A 16,783-nucleotide genomic window follows, 5' to 3' on the forward strand; every position below is an offset into this window, starting at 1 on the left:
GCTCATCGCCGCCGCCGAGAAGACCCTGCCGTTCGCACCGCCGAAGCGGAGGCTCATCGCCGCCGTCGAGAGCAACCAGGAGGCTGAAGCAGAAGCTCATCGCCGCCGCCGAGAAGACCCTGCAGTTCGCGCCGCCGAAGCGGAGGCTCATCGCCGCCGTCGAGAGCAACCAGGGCCCGCTTGCACAAACGCCAGCCTCTAAGTCTGGACTTAAATCCGAATCTTGTCTTATTGTAATCTAAAATAAGACTGGACTTTCCGGCCATCATGTTTCGCTTGCACGAACCGACGAGACTGAATTATAGTCCGGACTTATTGAAGACGTTAGGTACCTTTAGTACCTAGGTGGGAAATTTCGCCGTCGAGAGGGAATGAGATGGGGAATGGGCCGGAAGTTGGTTGCGGCGGCGACAGGCGTTCGCGCTGTCCAATAGTTGACCGCGATTCGATGTCAACATCCGGCCGCACTCCCGCGCTTGTCACCCCTGCAGAAGCAGCCGAACCAGCTCCAAACGTTGACGGTACGCGCGTGTTTTCAAGCATGTCGTCGCAACCGCCCGCAAAGCGACTCAAAAGCCATCACTGGAGCGAAGAAGAAAAAATAGATTTGGTCCGTATCATAAGCGAGAAAACCACTGCTTTATTTAGTAAGTTCAACGTTTATGGAGTGATAAAAGTGGCGGTTGACGTAGGCTTCTTCATGCTCTCCAGGAGCCTGTATCCGCACATGCGTGCCGTCAATTGCACCCGCGACGCGCGGAAAGCCAGCGACAGCGTAGAAGCAGCCTTGGAATCCCCGCACCTGTCTAGGCGACGGCCAACTGGAAAGAAAACGAGGGTGGTCACCTTTAGATTCACGCCGATGTCATGCGCGGTCTTGCACACAATGGCACACGCACATATTCAGGGAGGCACACGTATGTAGTGTTAAGCTCGTGCTGACCATCACACAGCTACGCATGTCGTCGGCTTGAAAGAGCAAAATGACGAACTGCTCACTTGAGGCTGGAAACGTTATTCACGGAGAGCGACACCTTCGCGGTACGTGCAATCAGTTAGCTTCGTTGCAGTCGAGTAGGTACAAACATTCGAGACATCGTCAGCTGATGTTCTGGCAGCGCAGCTTGTTCAAATTTAAAGTTCGACGAAGCGGGAACGCGGCCACACGTTACATCACATTATATATAGCGAGATCACCAGAGTTTAGTTCCACCGATGATTCGACGTACTGCATGCCAGACGCGGCCAATGCGCTCCGACGCGCCCGGCGTCTAACGCTCGCCCTCTACGCACGTAGGCATTTCGCAGCACTAAATTCCTAACGCGACACGCGCTCCTACTTTCCGCAAAGCACTTGCATGCGGCGTATTTATCGTTGTGACGCAGTACTAAAGCTGTCTACTAAAACAGGCAGCAGAAAATAAATGGTTGGAGAGAGGCTTACCTGATGAGGCAACCCGGCGTACTGTGCGGCTTGCGGTCGATTCGTGGGCGCCGATCACATCTCCGGCAGTAATCAAGAAGCATCCGGAGGCAAAAAATTTCAGTACCAGCATCACCTGCAGCTCGGCGCTCAAAGCACCACTCCGACGCGTCGGGTACTCGATCTCGGAGCGAAGGAACTCGACAAGAAATACTATGCCATCCCGCCCGAAGCGTACGCGCCGCTGCAGTTCCTCCTCGCTGAAGGCGTCCAGCGGATTTGTCCTGTCGCGAAACACACGTTCGCGGCGCAGCAAGTGCTCGGAGAGCATCTCGAGGCGGGCCAACCGCAGGGCAGCCATGTTGGAAAATACTGAATAAGTTTTGGATAAGCCAGCTCGAAGGCAGGCTAGATTCCGGTCTCATTTCAATCTTAATTTGGCGTCTTGTTTCCGTCTAGTCTCTTTCGTGCAAGCGACTTATCGGCTAGGGAAGATTAAGCCTCAAATAAGATTCGAATGAGCCTGAATATCAGAATAAGACCGGACTAAAGAGTTTTGTGCAAGCGGGCCCAGCAGTAAGCGAGGCTGAAGCAGAAGCTCATCGCCGCCGCCGAGAAGACCCTGCAGTTCGCGCCGCCGAAGCGGAGGCTCATCGCCGCCGTCGAGAGCAACCAGCAGTAAGCGAGGCTGAAGCAGAAGCTCATCGCCGCCGCCGAGAAGACCCTGCCGTTCGCACCGCCGAAGCGGAGGCTCATCGCCGCCGTCGAGAGCAACCAGCAGTAAGCGAGGCTGAAGCAGAAGAATACGTGTGAAAAAAAAAAAAAATTCTGTGATAGCGCATACATGTGTTGCTCGATTTCTTTGCCTCAATCTATCGAAAAGGTGAAACAGCTTATTTGCTGCGCTCAAATTTCGCATAAGGAAGTAACGTAATCGTCGGTAATTTTTTTTTCTAACCTGTCATTTTCGCTGTCTGGATTCAATCAAACTTGAAGACCTCGTGCAAGTCCACAATGGAAACACTGAGTGCTGTGCAGACTGCAGAAGCGAATACATCGGGTAGGTACGCTATTACGTTTGTACAAACCGCGCGCTATATGCTAGAACACCTGTGAGCTTTTTGGCACGTAACCTGTGAAGGAATTTACAGCACTGTGTTGGTGCCATATATTATTAAAGCACGCAGAACACTGTCATCTGTACTTTCAGTTTGGTCTTGTTTGTAATGGTCTCTACTGGGTTGGCCGCGCTTGGCAACCAACTGGCGAGGTCGTTTGACTGCCTGGTTAGCAGACGCCTGCCCTTCACCACCTGCACACTGAAAACAAAATAGATGTTATAGTAAGAAGGGCTGTAGTTCTTTCCCATGCCATCACTTTTGCGAATATATAAAGTCCTCTCAAAATGAAATAGAAAATACATCAGGCCAATTGTATCGTGCAACCACTTAAGAGTACAACATTCAGAACAAAAGCCTACAGCACTCGAACAAGCAGCATATGATGCTAAACCTGCACTCATTGGAAAATGAGGTACTACAGTAGTTATAATGTTCAACTACATGTGCAGTCAAAGCCCGTATAACAGGGCGAGCATGGCAGATGCAGGTGTTGTACAGTTGCACAAACCATGACAGGGCACGTAAAATTACCATCCCTACTTAAAGCTGCATCATCAGGGAAGCCTTTGGTACAAGACAACAATCGCACCTGCATTCCAAAAAATTAGCCCCACCAACTGCAGCTACCTGGTACCAGACCTGTTTCGCTTGTGCGAGGCCATCGGATTGTTGGCGCTCCCTTAGAAAAGAAAACAGTAAAAAAAAAAAAAACTAGTGAGAACGATCAAAATTTTGTTACAATATACAAGAATAATTAAGCACCTTATTTTCCTCGCCATATGAACGGAAATATTTTGCGCTTTGCCCCGCATAACAGCCCGCACGCAGTTTAGAGCTCAGGAGGCTCAAATGAATTCGTTACGAATGACACCTGCAGCACCAGCTCGTAAAGGTAGGTGCGCTGCAAGAACACCTTCGGCGACGAGTAGTCGTCGTTTACGTTTTTGTGGACGCATGCTACGTGACGAGCAGACTTCGGTTTACTTTCATTAGCAATAACGCTCACCAGCAAGGCCTACAACTTGTCGTTCACGCTTAATGGTCATTCCGTGCACCAGCTGCAAGTATCGCTAACCGCAAACTCAACTGTTCCGCTTAACCGTCGGGAGCTCTGCCTGAATGAAAACACGAAAAGGCTTGCCTTTTTGTTATAGCCAAGGCGAAGCACCGGCGCGGGATTCTGCTCTGTAGGCTTGTTGCCCAGAAAGTGCTCGGAGCAAACCTGCGTATTACGTTTGTAGGGCGCAAAGTTGAACGTGGCACCAAGATATACACAGATCGAATACTCACTCGTGCATTTTCACTGGGTTGGTAGTTCTTCCTATTCACTGCAGCTATCCACCGGTGGCGCAGCTTGGCATTCTTCGTTGCGGATGGAAATCGGCGCAGGCTGAAAACACCGCACCGGCACGATTCCCTACGTGTGTTGTGCTCTTCGCAAACAGCGCTAAGCAACCTGCTCCTTTTCCGCTGGTTGTTTTGGCATCCAAACACGACGCAATGATGCCCAGATGACTTCTTCTACTTTGGATCCGTGTGAACGGGCACATTTCCGCACTTTGGAGCCCTAGAGCTGGCGCTTGCCATGTCTACTGGTCGCCGGCGAACACACTTTGGCAGCCCAGTACAACATAGCGCCGGTCGACCGGGCAACCCGGGTGCGAGAGTATGCGTTCGGTTAGTCTGGGTGCGAGACTAGCGTGTTCTGGTCTATAGCTATACGCGTAAACGACGAAGTTCGTCCGCAATGCAGCATGCGGTTTAAAGGCATTTCGCTAAAGTTTGGAATGCCGTTTCCCGCTTATATTGTTTTCCGCTTCTTTACCGCGTTGCACTATCTAGGCAGCTCGACTGCACGAGCGCATTGTGTTGTATGTTAAAGCTACTGAAGTTTGAAAGAAGTAAAATTGTTGGTTTAATATGGCCCGGTAAATCCTCGCACCAGCTGTCACGCACTTCATGTTTTTACATATATTTTATGCGTGGCTTCGCTCATGTTTAACTGTTACTAGTTGCTTCATGCATAACTCTTGCTGATTCTTTTGAGCTGCGAGGTTTTCACCCTGCCTCGCTCGTATAGGGTATAAATCACGCGGTGTCTTATCGGAATGATATCAAGCAAGTGCTTTATTCTTTATAATAAAGCAACAGCTTTATTTTTTTTCGCCCGAGGGCATCTTAGATATTGTGTTTTTTTAAGAAATGTGTTTATAAAATATGTAGTTCCGGGCGAGAATTGCTAATATAGTTGCTGCATATGCTATTTTTGTTCCGTCTTTCGCTGAAAAGTTCGCGTCACGTTTGGGAAGCCATCACACCTCGATGCTGTCCGAGCAGATTTTACAGGCCGAGTAATTTGTTTGTTTCAGAACGTAGTCTCTTCTTGCATGCGAATTTTGTACTCAACTGAATTCTTTCTTATTATGCTTACGCCGCAGAGTACTAAGCCCGGCCTTGCCACCAGCGCTCATCTTCTTTGACTATATCGTTGCTCTGCCTATAGATGAAGCACCTTTCTCTCGTAAAATTAAAAAAAAAAGGTACTGAAAAGTTAGTCAGACTTTATCTGTGTACGCTTCCAAGCAGCTTCCTTGGGGAATTTAAAATTGCAAAAACAGCAGCGGGAACGGCAGTTCATCGGAGTACGCATCAGAATTGCATCGGCGGTATCGCTAAGACGCGCTTTTGATAACCCGTGCGTTTGGAGACTTCGTTGACTACTGTACGCGTTTCCATCAACGAACTCGCAATTACTCTTTTTGGGCCTACTTTGACTGCACTTATTCGGCCATGTCACACGTATTCATCGGCAGAAAAATCACAAAGGCATATGCAGACATCGCACCATGTGGATTTGTTTGATTTAAGTCTGCACTAACGACGGGTGCTTATTATTGAGGTACAGAAGCAGCACTACGGCAAGGGTAGAATAATAAAAAAAAAGAACGATCGAGACATCGCATTACTCAACAAAATTTATCGGCTAGTTAACATGACCTCCACTTCATGTAAATGGGGTTCATGGCGTTTGTCTGCGGGACGCACCTGGCACGTATGTGGACCCCGTTTCCCCAAACACCGGTAACATCGTGTTCATACCCGCTCCAACAGAGGTCAGCGTCCTCCCTACAGCTGTCACCGCAGTAGAAGCAGTCTGGCGCCCGAACATAGGAGAAATCGAAGCCGCGAACTTCAGCAATACTTGCTGCAAAGGGTTGTCGTCTGCTACTGCTCCCGCGCGTACTGTTGGAAGAGCCCGCTAGGTGGCCATCAGTGGTGACTCTATAGGCGGTGCACGAGGCGTATATTCCCATAGGCTTGTGGCCTTGCAAAACGAAGCCCCAACATTCTGCATGAGCAGTTTAGCTCAGAGGGCTCAAATGCAAAACACTCTAACCTTTTTAGTCAAGAGTTCGACGAAATAACGTCTGGTCAGGTAATAGCATTGGTAAAAAATGAAGCAGGTCACTGATTAATGCCAAAGTAAAAATAAAACGAAGTTTCGGGATCCGTACGGATCCCTTGATCACAATGGAATGTCGGCTATAAGCGCAAGGTTCTTAAATAGCGCTCAGCACATGACGCAAAGTTCGGGAGTACACGTGGTTTAGAGTGCCAGATGGTCTATTGATTGTGTTATTAACACAATTGTTATTCTTATTTTGCTATCATTATTATTGTTATTATCATTGTTTTGTTATCAGTTTGTTATTAACGCAATCAAAAGATCACTTGGCACTCTAAACCACGTGTGCTCCCGAACTTTGCATCATGTGCCGAGCGCTATTTAAGAACATTGCTCTTATAGCCGACATTCCATTGTGAACAAGGGATCCGTACGGATCCCGAAACTTTATTTTATTTTCACTTTGACCTTGGTCAGTGACTTGCTTCATTTCTAACGACTGCAAGCAAGAGAATACAAATTGTAGAGGCAAAAGTGAGTAGCCGACGACAAGAAATACGTGTCCATATCTATAGACATTACCAATTACGCAAGTACAGCTGAGGACCAAGTGCATCGATGACGATAATTCGATTGTTCTGCTTAATAATTACGTCTGCAAACTTTTGCGCAGGGCTGCTAGCTCATTCGGCGGCAAATTTGCCAAAGTTATAGGATTAGCATTAACGCGAGCCTGGTCTTGGAATGAGCCGCTTAGTTTAAATTAACAGGGTCCACTCCCTCTCCTTGCCCCCCTTTAAGAAGAGAAAAAAGAAAGATACAGTAAATGCTCAAATACCGCCTGAAGCTTGCAAACACGAGCACAGTTCACATCATCAAGCCGAGCTTGCGAGAATCAAATTAAAAAAGTGCAATTAAGAAACGTAATTGCGTCGTTTATCCCAGGATAATTGGGGCCTATATAGTTACGCATGAACTGCGAGAAACGCCAAGGGCGGTTGTCGTGTCTCGTCGAGGCAGCTTATGCTAATGATTTTCGAAGTGAACGGAGTTGCCTGCGAAATTTGATCTTCGGTCGAAGACAAGCGGGGCTGATATATATCCCAGTTAACCGACGCAGTAAATATGAACTCGAGAGTGAAATTATGCAAGAGCACGTCGTGATTTCGCTTGAAATCGGTAAGGGGCGGACGTGCATGCTCGTGTGTGGAGCCTGCGCCGAACAGGATTCAAGACGGTTTTAATATATTAAACGTAGTCGTAAGAACGATGGATAGCTATAGTTCTACGGACGTTGAACGCAACGGATGTTTTGCTGTATTGATTAACAAGAAAGTTTATAGGGAAAGACGTGCAAATTAAATGCAAGAAGAAGTACCAAAACGTTGCCACACGAAAACGTTCAATCGGGTAGTCGTTATATAAATCATTTCTACGGCGCAGTGAAGCTGCCCTGAAAGATGGTGTCAACATGTCCCACTGTCTATCATAAGACTAACATTAATTAATTAATCGAAGAAATGATTTATTTTATGAACCTTCGGTCTGATACAAAGAAGGGAAGCGGAATAAGGTGCGTCTGGAATGGAAGGCGCACTGCGAGGGGCAGGATCTATATAATGACTAAAACTGGTATATAATAGCCAGGATAAGCTTCATGGCTACGCGACTTGTAGTGTTATAGTTGTAGAGCTTATAACGTCTTTAAATCGCGCTGTGTGTTACGAGGGGCGCCGTAGGGGAGGGCTCTGGATTAATTTTGACCGACTGAGTTTTTCTTTCTTCTTTTTTTTTACCATGCAACAAAAGCACCGGTATAGACGAGCGTTCTTGCATTGCATTCCCATCGAGATGCCACGTACCGCCTTGCCCGGAATCGAATCAGCGACCTCATGATCACAAGCGCAGCGCCATAGCCACCCAGCCACCATGGCGGGAACCACTTAAAAGTACATTGTGACAGACGATCATGCTTGCGAGGTTTTCCTGAGCGCAAGAGAAAAAGGTGACGAATAGTTCCGCGCAGTAATCTTATGAATTCCGCTTACTATACATAGCCACGTCGCGGCGCTAAAGAATCGCTCCACGGGGTTGCATGCGGGTGACTGCTGCACATTTTGACGGGAGGCAGACTTGGGTGAAATCGTATATGTTAGAAGCGGAATCTATAGAGAGGCAGAGACGTCGGCGCGAGCTTGTGCCGTTTAACATGCTGCTCCGCACTGGGGAATGGAAAAACGGGAATACAAGAGGCATGTGGGGCGATGATGACAAGAAGATTAGCGCAATGGTGCTCGTCGTCAACAGAGCTGCATATTTAACGTATTCAGGCTAGCCCTTCGTCGTGCACGAATTGTAGCATGACTGTTATTGTACGGTATATCTCGGGCGGAGCCAAAGATCCAAAATGAAGTCCTCCGATAATCCATGGTTTGGCGTCGACGTTTGTCAGAGAAGAAAGTCTGTCGTCCCTGCGTGTATGTTGGGCTGACGCAAAATATGTGCACTATAGCTATGTATGCAGTACACGGCAGCAGTCGCACTTATAGGAACGGTATTCTGTAGAGCGATCACTTTCGGAAACGCGATCACCTCCGCGATGTTTTGCGTGACTCGATTAAGCTGTGCGGAGCTCGCTATCTTCGCACAGTGCCAGTAACTCTGTCGGTCGTACACTTGAACACGTCCGGCGCCGAGTCACGCTAAATCTCGCGAAATTTTTCGTATCCCCGAGAGTGATTGCTCGAGAATGCCTCCTCACGGCTGTTGTCACAATATATGTGAATTCCACGCCAAGTCGTTCATTACCAAGCACGGGCCACAGCGTTTTGAGTTTCAGTGACACCCACGATTTAGTTTCGGTGTCGAACTTACAAAAGCGCCAGTGTTGATGGTCCGGTCGAAACCGCTGATTTCCGATGGGGGCGGAATGCAAAAACGCTCGTGCATCGTGCATCGAGCGCACGTCATCCCAGCGACCATCTCAGTCAATTCATCAGCGACCTGCTTCGAGCGCGCATGGAGCTTCAGCGTCGTTTGGCGGTTACGCGTCTTTACCCGTAGCCCAGATGATCCTGCCCATGCTATTTACAGCTCTGCGTGCAATTCTAAGTACCATTCCACAAGCAAACAACCTACCAGAGGTAAAAGCACTGCTTTCTATGGAATCGTTGGCGCTTCCACAACCACCAACAGCTCCACCGCAGGCTTACAATGAATAATCGTTACAACAATGTTTTCGTATTTCAGTGGAATGCTAATAGCCTTCGAAATAAGTCAGCTGATTTTCGCAAACTACTAGCTCAACATAACTTTCCTGTTTTATGTATACAGGAGGCAGGCGTAAGAGATGAATTTCGTCTTTCAAACTATGTTATATATAAATCATCGCGCATTGCTGGAAGTAGCAGAGCGATGTTATGTGTGAGAAAGGACCTGCCGTCCTATTTAATACAGTCGAGCGATTTAAATATACCGGAGTTCGTAGCATGCAAGATATCTTTCAGAAATACAAGCGTCACAGTGATCAGTCTTTATCTACAATGTTCTAGCAAAATATCAGTAGACAGCTTGGTGAATGTGTTTGGTATCGCAAACTCACATGTGCTGGTTTGTGGGGACTTCAACGCACATAACGTCATCTGGGGCAGTGAATATAACGATTCCCGTGGAAGCATCATAGAGTCTGCCGCAGAAAAAAGTCATCTTATCGTGTTAAATGACAGCTCTCCAACGTTCTTGCGGGGGTTTCGTTACTCAAGCTGTATAGACGTCACGCTCTGCTCACAAGACCTTCTTGATGGCGTTGAATGGTCGACGGACATGGAAACGCACGGTAGCGATCATTTTCCGATGCTGATAAAACATCGCCTCATACGGAGTGAGGGGACCCGGCGCTACTCAAAATATACTAATTGGCAAAGTTTTCGTCACCACTTAAGTAACTCATTGGGCGAAAATCCGAGCTTTCAAAGTTTTGCAAATATCTTGTGTGAGTCTTACGAGATCTGCACAAAGCAAGTCATTGTTCCAAATGAATACGCTGCAGTCGACGGGGAATATGAATGTTTAAGAGCAATTAGAAGACGCGCAGAACGGGCTTACCGCCGCAGTGGAAAGCTGGATGACTACAAGATGGCACAGAAAGTTCGGTCAACTTCACGCAGACGCTTACAAAAATTAGGCACGAGAAGGTGGCGAGAATACTGCGCGTCGTTGTCTCCCTTTACTCCAGTTCCCAGAATATGGTCAGTTGTCCGATCGTTTAGTGGTCCAGTTACCCAGAGCCATCCCTTCCGAGCCCTTGCCGTAGCTCGAAGCACTCCGGAAACATCTGTTGCTGACGAATTCTGCCAACTTATATCCAGACCAGGAATTCCGTTCACTTGCCTACAATTTACAAGTTCGATAACACTAACAGAACAGAAAGTTCGTGCATGCTTTATGTCACAACATCCCCAACTTGACTGTGAGTTTAGTCTAAACGAATTGAAATGTGCTCTTTCGTCATGCCGTACAAAGACAACCGCAGGCCCAGATGGTGTCACGTATATGATGTTAAAGAACCTAGGTCCTGTAGGAAGAATGGCCCTTTTGGAGATATTTAATGACATCTGGATAAGAGAGACTCTGCCAGATTCATGGAAATTAGCCCGGGTAATTCCAGTACTAAAACCAGGAAACACTCCCCTTTGTCTTGACTCCTACCGACCCGTCAGCCTCACAAGCTGTTTTTCCAAACTAATGTAAAAGATGATAGACTGTCGACTGCAGTGGTGGTGTGAACACACAAATATGTTTTCCAATTACATGACCGGTTTTCGACAAAATCGGTGTACTATGGATTCAGTATTAGACATTGCCACATGCGTCGAACATGAACGAAGTTGCGGAAATGTGACAGTAGCAGTATTTTTAGACATTCAAAGAGCATTCGACACTGTAAGTCACATACACATCCTTGCTGGTATGTTAGAGCTTGGCCTACACGGTCGAGCACTACGATGGGTATCAAATTTCTTGAAAGACAGAAAAATATTTATGGAAACAATCGAAGGCGCGAGTAATTATCACAGCATCACACAGGGCGTTCCGCAGGGCAGTGTTCTCAGTCCGTTTTTATTCAACTGCGTCATGGCAGCCTTGCCACTAAAACTCCCGTCTGGTCTGCAGTATTCGCTTTATGCAGATGACATCTGCATATGGGCCTCTGGATCTCATATACAAGACATTCAAACAACGCTGCAAGAGGGTCTTGATAGTATCGACACCTTTTGAAAAGAAAGAGGCATGAGTCTTTCATACGCAAAGACAGCCGTACTTCCTTTTACCAGACGACAGCTGAATAATTTCCAACTTACGCTTAATGGGCAAACTTTGATGTTTGTGAAAGAGCACAAATTTCTTGGAATTATTCTTGACCGCCAGCTAACATGGGCTTCACACATCCGCGCAATTGAAAAGCAGACCAATGCAGTAATAAACGTACTTCGGCGACTCGCAGGTACAACGTGGGGGGGGATCAGTCTCTTCGCTACTACAAGTTCATAACGCACTCATAAAACAAAAAATTGCTTACTCGGCACCTATTCTCCATGGTTTATCGCAAACTTCTGAGGAACGTCTTCAACGTTTACTGGCAAGAGGGCTGCGAGTGTGTCTTGGGGTTCCGCAGGCTACCTCGAGTTCTTTAGTAATTGCAGAAGCTCCTCACCCACCATTTCCAGTCATACGAACGGTTGGAACATGCCGACATATTTGTCGCATCTTAACCCAGCACGAGAATCATCCATTAAACCTCGCGCTTACCGAAAGAAACAAAAGCAAAATTCACGATGTTGTTCGAGAACATAAAGCATTATTACCAAGATTTGAATTATGCAGCGTGGATGTTTGTTACCCTCCCTGGATGTTAACATGTCCTAAAATAGAATTATCGGTTGACGGGATTATATCTAAGAGAGACATGTTCATAGTAGCCGCCCAACAACTGGCACTCTTCCAAATTTACTCCTTATATCCCCAGTACATACACGTTTATACAGATGGTTCGTGTCATAAAAATTCCTCGACTTCAGCATTCGTCATTCCACATTTAGCGCTAGAGCAAACATTTAAATTATCCCGAGAGACATCTTCCACCGTGGCAGAACTGTTTGCAATCCTGTGTGCTTTGCGTTTCATAGCATCAAAAGAACATTCGCAAAAATGGGTTATCTTTAGCGATTCGCAAACCGCTCTCACATTACTACAGAGCAATAAGAAAAATTCTTTGGACGCTTTGCTATTGTATGAGATACTCAAAGAACTTACAAAAGCAAGCGCAATGAACCATGTAATTGCATTCCAGTGGATACCTGGGCACTGCAATATTCCTGGAAATACTGCAGCGGACGCAGCTGCGAATCGGGCGCACAATAACGCGGATACAACCAATCTTCCTCTATTGCGTAGTGAAGTCCGTCTGCTCCTGAGACAGATTTCTTGTCGCCTCAGCAAAACTACCTGGTTTGATCAGCAAGCTAAAAACTCTGACTTATACTCTATAGACCCATGTATAAACTTAACAATGCCGGAAGATCTAAGAGACAACAGAAAATTTGAAACATTGGTACACCGCCTGCGTCTTGGTACTGCATTCACTAAACACTTCTTGTACAGGATAAAACGTGTCTCTAGTCCATAGTGTTCTTGTGGCCATGCAGACGAGGATGTGCATCATCTTCTCCTCGAGTGCACTAAATACAATCCACAAAGAAGGGTACTGCAAGCAAATTTGTTGGTATTAGACAGAAGACCATTCACTCTAAAAAAAAAAATACTTGGCCCATGGCCAACTGCGGGCCTTCAAAAAAGAGCGCTACTTACTCTGAAAAAGTTTTTAGAGGAGACCAACATTTTGGGAAAATATTAGGTATCAGATGATCCGAATGCGCTAAATGAGTAACATAAACGTTGTTCGTGATTCATAATTGGTTTATGTGGCGATCGCAACTTTTATGCAATATGTATAATTCTGTTCTGTACTTGGAGTCCATTACATGTGTTGTGTGTTATGGCTGTTCTAAATATCTGACTTTATATATGCGTACGTGGACTGAACTAATGCACAGAACTTTGCGACTCATGTACTGTTGGACTGTACATTTTTAATTCATCCAGTGTTCTACGGAGTGCCATAGTTCGTGTCGCTATTCTCCCTTTTTACGCAAATTTGTTTCCTTTGCCAAGTGACAAGGAGTAGCCGGTGCCACCATAAAGGCGCCAACCTCTCCTAACATTCATTTCAATAAAAAAAAAAAAAACTCCAAGCAGTCAAAAGTATTCCTGTGTTCCCAACTATGGCGTGTCTCGTAATGATATGGTGCTATTGACACATAACACCCGGAATTTTTAGTTTTTCTTTAGTTAATTACCCTGTTGGTGGAGTGATGAACGAGCGCGCTGCGCAACAGGCAGCCAAGCAGGCGGCCCCGCGCAGCCAAGATGAAAGCGCGCGGACGCCGCGCCTTTCCCGATGTGCGTGCGTGCACGTGGCTCCGTCACGCGTCGAGTAACACAGGGCACCGCGTCGCGGCGTCCCCGATGTCGACCAGCAGATAACGTTTATTGCGCCAGACGCGAGCGCGTAACAAAATCCCGCCCCTCGGCGGCGCCGATGGCTGCGTGCTTTCTCTTCTATCTGCGTGGCAAACACGAAAGCGGGGAAAAGAAAGATGAATGGGAGAAGAAGCTGTGTACCGAGTGCGGGACAGATAAGCAACGAGAGGAGGCCTCTTCTTCCTCGCTGGATGCCTGGATGCAGAGGAAGAGGAGGAAGGTGGAGAGAGCGCCGATGTTTCCGGGCGATTTCTCGTCTCCTTGATCCCTTAAGCCAAGCTGGAGTGGAACAGGACGCGCGCGTGCCCCTGACGCCTGTTGGTTCGTTCGTTTGTTCGCAGCAACAGCATGATCGCAGGTCTGCGAATAACCCTCGCCTCGGAAGAAACAGTGTTTCCGAACTACACTTCCGGCCGCGGACACTCGGAAGCCTTTACTTAGCGCTCGGTGTTGCACGGGGGAAACCAATGCTCCTTTGGACGTCAAGTTTGGATGACATTTATATTTGACAAGATCTAACAAGAGTTGAGTGGGATTCTCCCAATGTAGTGCGTTAAAAAATATGAAATTATGGGATTTTACGTGCCAAAACCACTTTCTGATTATGAGGCACGCCGTAGTGGAGGACTCCGGAAATTTCGCCCACCTGGGGTTCTTTAATGTGCACCTAAATCTAAGTACACGGGTGTTTTCGCATTTCGCCCCCATCGAAATGCGGCCGCCATGGCCGGGATTCGATCCCGCGACCTTGTGCTCAGCAGCCTAACACCACTGAGCAAGCACAGCGGGTCATGTGATGCGTTGACTGCACCAAATTACTATGTAGACCGTGCTTCTGTTGATGCGTGTGGTCGCACTGCTTGTTATTTGTGTTATACAGTGTGTGTAGTATTTGATGCTATTTCCCTCCTGCTTTCTCCTTATATTCTTTTTTTCGCCTAGTCGTGTTAGAGACTTGGGGATCACGGGCCTTAAAGAAGTCGATCTTGATATTTTTCTTCACTTATAAAGGAAACCAGCAACAGTGCTGCTTATACATGCGGCAATTTCATAGAACAGTGCGTTGAAGAAGTCAAGTATGATGAATGCGCTCTGGTCCATGCGTTCGTTTGGAGAATAGGGACTCAATAGCAAAGAAAGTCGCGCTTTCATCGCGACTGTTCGAGAATAAAATGGAGTGGGCACCGCTATACGAGCGTGAAACAAATTATTGCTCCAACGTAACATATAGATTGAAGTGAGAAATACGGGCCCCTGAAGAAGACGAAGAGGAAGTAGACGGTTGTTGACGAAAAGCTATATACAAGTATATTTACGAGGGAATATGCCGCACTTCGCCAAGAGGCAACAGCCCGCGCTAGCCTCCAATCATTGTCGTCGTCTTCTCACTGCTCGTCTCTTGGTCATTGGAAATACTGTTCCGTAGCGCTCCAGCAATCCGGTGCAAGCCCCCAACTGCATACGCAATGACGACAATGCGACAAGGAAGGAAGGAAAAAGTGGAGATGGAAAGGTAGGGAGGTTAACCAGTTTAGCTTAACCGGTTTGCTACCCTACACATTGGAGAGGGATGGGGGTGATGAAAGATGGGGAAGAGGGGGGAGAGAGAGAGCACATAGTACAGCACACACACATCGTCCGTTAGGGTCAGATGCGAGACTGATGGACAACGCGACAAAAACTGTACGGCGCGTATAATGGCGGCGCGGCGACGACGGTATGGCGAAGACACTTCTCCTGCTGCCACCTATGATGGCGGACGAATCTTCGCGATATGAAAGCTGAAAATGAAGGCTGTGCTGAGAGCTTAACTGTGAACGACTACGCTGCTGCGAACGACTGTATCACGCACCAGCTATGGCGCGGGCATGAGCGCATCGCCTGCTGTTGCCTCCGAGTTACGTGCACGGACATAGGATCACCGGTGGTGTGACGAAAACTTCTTGCCCGACTATTTGACACATATACCAATTTATTACATTAGCTTCACTTCCATTGCACAAGTTGTGCATTGTGTTATATACTTCTAATTATATTACAGTAATGTCTCGTTAATATGGACCCCGTTCATTTGGACACCCCGCAATATGGACGAAATTTTCAGCGACTGTTTCTGCCCCATTGATTTAGAAACTCACAGTCCGGACTACGAACGGCGTTTATGGGGACGAAATTGGAAAATGCATGAATTTTGTGTCGTTATCGCGGACACTGCTTCGCAATGCGATGGAAGCAGCTAGCGCATAGGCGGGAACAAGAAGGAAAGTAGAGGACCACGTAGGCAGAGCGCTGCCTACGTCAGGAAAGCTGAACGGAAATACGTATCTGCTGATAATAACACCATGAGCAGGAAAGAATGTTATCACAAAGCCCCTCCCATGCCCACTTTGCCCCTCGCCCCATTTTTTCACCTCTGCTGTATACGTGTCAACGTGAAAGGCAACGTTGGACAATTTTTGGCAAGTTCGGACAGTGCAAAATAAACGACGGTCAGATGTTTTCTCCTAGGTGCCAGATTCTAGGTGTGTTTTCCTTACGCTTATAACTTACTGTTGTTGTTTTCTAATCTTGATTCGTTATTATCGACGACTCACATTATTCACGATTTTCCTGGGAAACGGAAGCGTCCATATTAACGATGCATGACTGAACTGCATCTTGCGCATGCTTGTGTGTACTACGTATACTGCGCATGCGATTTGGTATCGTTTCCTCCAATGAACATTTCAAACAGTACGTGACATTTTTTATGCTGTCCTTATTTTCTATAAGACCGCTGTACTCACATTTTGCTTTACGCTGACGTCTACTGTTGCGGGTCACATCAAGCTGTTCCGCCAGCAGTAGATTTAACGCTTAGTCCTTTTTCTCTCTGATAAATGAATGAATGAATGAATGAATGAATGAATGAATGAATGAATGAATGAATGAATGAATGAATGAATGAATGAATGAATGAATGAATGAAGTGGTCAGGGCGTCCGGCTCCAAGCTGCACCTATAGCCGCTTCTGCAGTGTGAGGACAAAGCTGAGACTGAGGTGGCGTGCATGGCACGAGAACAACGGCTGCGACATATAACGGCGCAGCTGGACTGACACAGAAAAAACAAAACAAAAAGCAAACATCAGCTTGGAGCTTTATAAAATTCTGTCGCATTAAAACGTCAAGACTTGGTTCTCACGGCATGTGTTAGTTCAGAAAGGGCTTTACTTGACAGATGCGTGTTCTGATT

The sequence above is a fragment of the Dermacentor albipictus genome, chromosome 1 (assembly GCF_038994185.2).
Source record: "Dermacentor albipictus isolate Rhodes 1998 colony chromosome 1, USDA_Dalb.pri_finalv2, whole genome shotgun sequence".
NCBI lineage: Eukaryota > Metazoa > Arthropoda > Arachnida > Ixodida > Ixodidae > Dermacentor > Dermacentor albipictus.